Source organism: Equus caballus, chromosome X (genome assembly GCF_041296265.1).
Source record: "Equus caballus isolate H_3958 breed thoroughbred chromosome X, TB-T2T, whole genome shotgun sequence".
Classification (NCBI taxonomy): domain Eukaryota; kingdom Metazoa; phylum Chordata; class Mammalia; order Perissodactyla; family Equidae; genus Equus; species Equus caballus.
In genome coordinates, this window is record NC_091715.1 from 44358668 (window position 1) to 44364667 (window position 6000).

Below are 6000 nucleotides of genomic sequence, written 5' to 3' on the forward strand. Positions count from 1 at the left end.
CCATAGACTCATGAGCAATAATAAATGATTTGGTTTCAAGCCACTGAGTTTTGGGATAGTTTATTATGCAGCAGTTGCTAACTCACACGTACAAAACATGATAAAAATTATGCTTTATGCAGGATCTAGTTGTGCTGTAGTAGGAGGGCCCTTCAGAATGTCTAGTCTTCTAAGTAGAGTATCTACTGCCTCTCTGACTGCTTCGTTTCCTTACATATAATGTCTCTTAAGATTAGCATTGCTCAGAGTTTCTGTTCTCAGCTATCTTCTCACTATTCTTTCTCCCTGGTCAGTTTGATCCTACCCTATGGCCTCAACTTTATACAGATAACTCCCCAATATACCTCTAACTGAACTCTACTGACCAGAAGCAGAGTTCAAATGGTCTGCTGGACAAGTCCACATAATACTCTTCCAGAAAAATCACAACTCAATATGTTTAAATGTGAAGTCTTGCTCCCACTCCTGGACTGTTTCCTATACCTCCTCCTCCTCCAGCTTGATACCTCTATCTGTGGTTAATGTTACCACCATTCTCACATCACCCAGGCCAGAAACCTCGTCGTCCCAGACTCTTTCCTCATCTCACATGCCCAATTATTCTACTTCTGTAGTCTCATATCTGTCCCTCCCTCTCTATCTTCATGGCCCCCTCCCAACTTTCTTCTTCTTCCTCTTCTCCTCCTTCATTTTTCTTGCTATCAAAGTGTGATCAGTGGTCCAGCAACATTAGCATCATTTGAGAGCCTATTAGAAATGCAGAATATTGGGCCCCACCTCAGATCTACTCAATCAGAATCTGTATTTTAACAAGATCCCTAGGTAATTCATGTGCACATTAAAGTATAATAAGCAGCTCCCTAGTTGAGTCTCAATCTGGATAGGGATAAATCTTTACCGGTTTATAACCTATGTACCATGTCAGTGGCACTCAAGCCTGGCTGCACATCAGAGTGCCTGAGAAGTTTTTAGTTTTCCATTCATCTTTTCATGATTTAATCTTTTAAAAATAATATAACATTTTTAGTTGTTTTTTCAATATAGAAATAAAAATAAGGAAGTTAAAATTGCCCTATGCCTTGCCCAGATAACTCCAAATGACATTTTTTTTTTTGAGGAAGATTAGCCCTGAGCTAACATCTGCTGCCAATCCTCCTCTTTTTGCTGAGGAAGACTGGCCCTGGGCTAACATCCATGCCCATCTTCCTCCACTTTATATGTGGGACACCTGCCACAGCATGGCTTGCGGAGCGGTGCCATGTCCGCACCCAGGATCCTGAACCAGCGAACCCCAGGCCACCGACGCAGAACGTGTGCACTTAACCGCTATGCCACTGGGCCAGCCCCAACATTTTATTTTTTAAAAAAGGGAAAATTTACCTAAAGTAGGACAATTCAAACAGAATAAAAATGTATAAAATGAAGACTGAAAAGCCTCTTGCACCACCTCAATCCCAACCCCTCTCCTCAAATATACACATTCTTAATCAGAATTAACCTTCCAGGAAATAAATAAGCATATACCTGCATATATTTATCTGTCTATTCTTTTGTTTAAAAAGTATAAATTATTCCCTTCTATTCATCATGATTTTTTTATACTTAATATATCTTAGAGATATTTCTCTATGAGCATACACAGACTATTTCATAATTTTTAGCACTACACAGTATTCCATTAGGTGGATTATTCCATCAGATGGATTCATTCCCTATTGATAAGTGCTTTGATTGCTTCCAGTTTTAGCTATTACAAACAATGCTGCAGTGATCATCCATGGACATGTATTTTGGTGAACTTCTGCAAGGATATACATAGGGTAAACTTTTAGTGGCAAGATTGCTGAGTAATTGGTTAGGATGCTTTTGGTTGCAAATAACAAAAAACAACTCCAGTGGTAGAGTAAGCTAGAGCTACCCAGTTTCTTTCAGTCCCTCTGCTCTGCAGCCCCTACTTTATCCAAGTGTTTTTCCAAGTGTGGTCCCTGGACCAACAGCATCAGCATCGCCTACGAACTTCTTAGAAAAGGAAATTCTTGGTCTCTACCTCAGGCCTACAGAATCGGAAACTCTGTGGGTGGAGATCAGCAATCTGTATTTTAACAAACTAAGTGACTCCGATGCACACTAAAGGCTGAGAACCATTGCTTTAGCCAAGGGGCCCAGGAGACGGCTGCCAGTAGCAATGGAGGCTGAGTCTCTTCCTTTAAGTCCACCAGAGAAGAAAAAACTTCTGACCCAGCATTTCAAGTGAGCAGGACACCAAGTTGCACTCTAATTGGCTTGCTTAGGTCACGAGTCCTCCCCCACACTAATAATGCCTGTAGCCAGAAGAACTGGGAGTAGGATCAATTTACCCCCAAATACATGGGCTATGAGTGGGAAGAATAGACACACAAAAACCTACAAATTGTTAGAAAGGAAAAAGTGGGGAATGATTGCTGAGAAGGCTCTATCAAGGCCCACAATATTCAGTCAAAGAATATGTGTATGTTCTCTTTTGATATATATTGCCAAGTTGTACTTGCAAAAAGTTGCACCAACTTACAGTCTCACCGGCAGTGTTCAAAAGTATCTATTACCTCATATCCTCACTTGCTCTGCATATAATCAAACTTCAAACATTTCCCAATATGATAGGTGAAGATGTTATTTTATTGGTTTGATCTATATTTCTTTAATCATGGATAAGATTGAACATCTTTTCAAATCTCTATTGATGTGTGTATGTCTTTCTCTGTAAATTACTTGCTTATTCTTTAGCTCATTTTACTGTTGGGTTTTTCCTTCTTCATATTGATTCTTCTGAACTCATTGTAAATTAAAGAAACTAGCCCTTTGTCATGTGTGTTGCAAATATATTTTTCTAGTTTTGTTGATCTCTTGAATTTGTTTATGGTATTTTTTTCCTCATGAAGCTTTTAACTTTTATGTAGTCAAATTCATCAATAATTTTTTTATTGGCATCTGAGTTTAGGATTTTGCTTTAAAAGGGCCATCCCCATTGCTAGAGTACAAATAAGTACATTCATATTTTCTTCTAGAATTATGTTTTCACTTTTTTCCATTTCTACTTCTGATCCTACTAGAATTATATTTTGGTATAAGGAGTGACATAAAGATACCCCACTCCCCAACTCACTACTAAATAACCAATTATCTGAGCGCCATTTATAGAATAAGCCCTCTTTCCCCCCTCTTTTCCACTGATTCCAATTGCCACCTTTATCATAAACTAAATTCCTTTATGTATTTGGATCTACTTACGGGGTCTAGGTTTTTCATTGATCTAATTCTTTCCTTGTACCAAACTGTTTTAATCATTTTATTTTTGTAGTATTTTTAATACCTGACAGAACTAGTTCTCTATCATTTTCTTTTTGTCAGAAATGTTCTAGTTATTCTCCCATGTTTACCTTTCCAGGTGAACATCGATATTTGTCAAATCTGTGAAGCTTTTAAAAATTAAGGATGCTAGGCCTCCACTACAGACCTAGTGAAGCAGAATAGTGTCCCCCCAAAATTCACGTCCATCCAGAATCTGTGATTGTGACCTTATTTGGAAATCATGTTAAAATGGGGTCATACTACATTAATCCAATGACTGGGATCCTTATAAGAAGAGGAAAATTCAGACAGAAGGAGAACCCCATGTGACAATGAAGGCAGAGCAATGTATCTACAAGTGAAGGAATGTCAAGGATTGCAACCACCAGTAGCTAGAAAGAGGCAAGGAAGGATGCTCTACTACACTTTCCAGAGAGATCATAACCCTGCCAACACTTTGATTCTGGACTTTTAGCCGCCAAAACTGTGAAACAATAAATCTCTGTTGTTTTAAGCCATCCAGTTTGTGGTACTTTGTTAAAGCAGCCCTAGAAAAGGAATCACATTCTATATCTAAATTAAAAAAAAAATCTAGGGGCCGGCCCGGTGGCGCAGCGGTTAGGTTCGCATGTTCCACTTCTCAGAGGCCCGGGGTTCACCAGTTTGGATCCCTGGTGCGGACATGGCACCGCTTGGCAAAAGCCGTGCTGTGGTAGGCATCCCACGTATAAAAGTAGAGGAAGATGGGCATGGATGTTAGCTCAGGGCCAGTCTTCCTCAGCAAAAAGAGGAGGATTGGCAGTAGTTAGCTCAGGGCTAATCTTCCTCAAAAAATAAAAAAATTAAAAAAAATCTACAAGTGTGATTCTGATACACCACCAGGGTTGAGAACCGCTGGACTGAATAATAATCATAACTATCCTCGACCCATTCAATATTTACTAGGAGTAGAAAAACAGGAAGACTGAAATAATTCTCATTTAGAAAAGGGAGTCCTGGTGTTGAGACAATAGCTATCCTTTTGGAAAAAAATAAACGCATCCCTACATCACATCAAATTCACTAGAAAAAACTGTAAAAGTATTCTAGAAGCTGGGAACAAGACAAAGTCCTTACTCTCATGGAGTTTACAATCTAAGAAGAGACAGACCATGAACGAACAAATAAATTAGATGACTTCACAGAGAGATGACCTATGAAGAAAATAAATCAAGGTAATGAAATAGGGCTCACCTTACTGGAGAGTGGGTGGTTAATTTAGTTAGGGTGGTCAGGGAAGGCCTTTTGGAAGAAGTAATATTTGAGCTGAGTCCTGAAAGTGCCAGCCTTAGGAAGATCTGGGGGAAGAGAGTTCCAGATAGGAGACATGCAAAGGTTTTGAGAAGGAAATAAGTCTAAGGTAATGAAAGACATGAATGGACAGCATTATAACAGAAGAAGAAAAAAGATAACATGGTTGTTGCCTTGGATAAGGAAGGTCTCAAACAATAAACAAGATGGAAAAGCCACAGAGGAAAAGATTTATATAAATATATCAAATGACTATACAAACATTTAAAACTTCTCTATAACACAAACCATACACACGTTACAAACTATGGGAAAATATCAGCAACATACAGAACAAAGAGTTAATATCCAGAAATATAAATGACACAACTCAATAAGGAAAAGACAAAACAACCCTGTAAGAAAAATTAGGCAAAGGTTACAAACGAACAGTTCACAGAGGATGGGCCAATGAACATCATAGGAAAAGACGCTCAACTTCACTAGTGAAGGGAGAACGCAAATTAAAAAATAAACAAATACGAGTTACCATTTTTTTCATCTATCAGATTGGCAAACAATTTAAAGCTCAGAGTCTTCGGAAATATGAAGATACATTGCTGATGGGAGTGAAAATTGGCATAGTGCTTTTGAAAGGCCATGGCAGTATGTATTAAATTTGAAAATGTCCATACCCCATGGCCCAGCAAACCACTTCCGAGTGTCCACCTGGAGAAACACGCCTGTGCACAAGGAGGCCCCTACCACTATGTTCACTGAAGCTCTGTATTAGTGAAAAATAAAATCACTTTAAATATCCATCAGGGTAGTGTAGAAATAAATCAAGATCCATCCAAATTATGGAATTCCCTGAATAAGAATTCAAAAAGAGAACAAGGGTGATTTTTCTTTTTTTGGTACAAAGATCTCCAAGACATATTGCCAAGAGAAGAAAGCAATTGGTCAAATAATATGGACCGTATGATCCTGTTCACGTGAAAATGATAAACATCTACACTAATCTCCATATTTCTATGTTGTCATCCTGTATCTAGCCACTCCTCCCTCTCCCCTCACTCCCAGTGGAGAGGAGTTTGGTTAGAGCAGTGAGACTAAGTGGCTACAATTCCCTCAAATCACCTCACAATTACCATCCAGCCAGGAGTGGGAGGCTGCTACATAATTTCTGGGGCCCAGTGCAAAATGAAAATGGAGGGCTCCTTGTTCAAAAATCAGGGGAGAAGCAAGAAGCACAGTTAACAGTACTAAAATATAAAGTTTTTCCATTTAAAACTATTTTATTACTTATAAAACATAATAATGATACATGAATAACAGCATAAACTTACAAATTGCAGAGTAGCATTTTTATCATAATTTATATAATAAATAACATGTTACAAA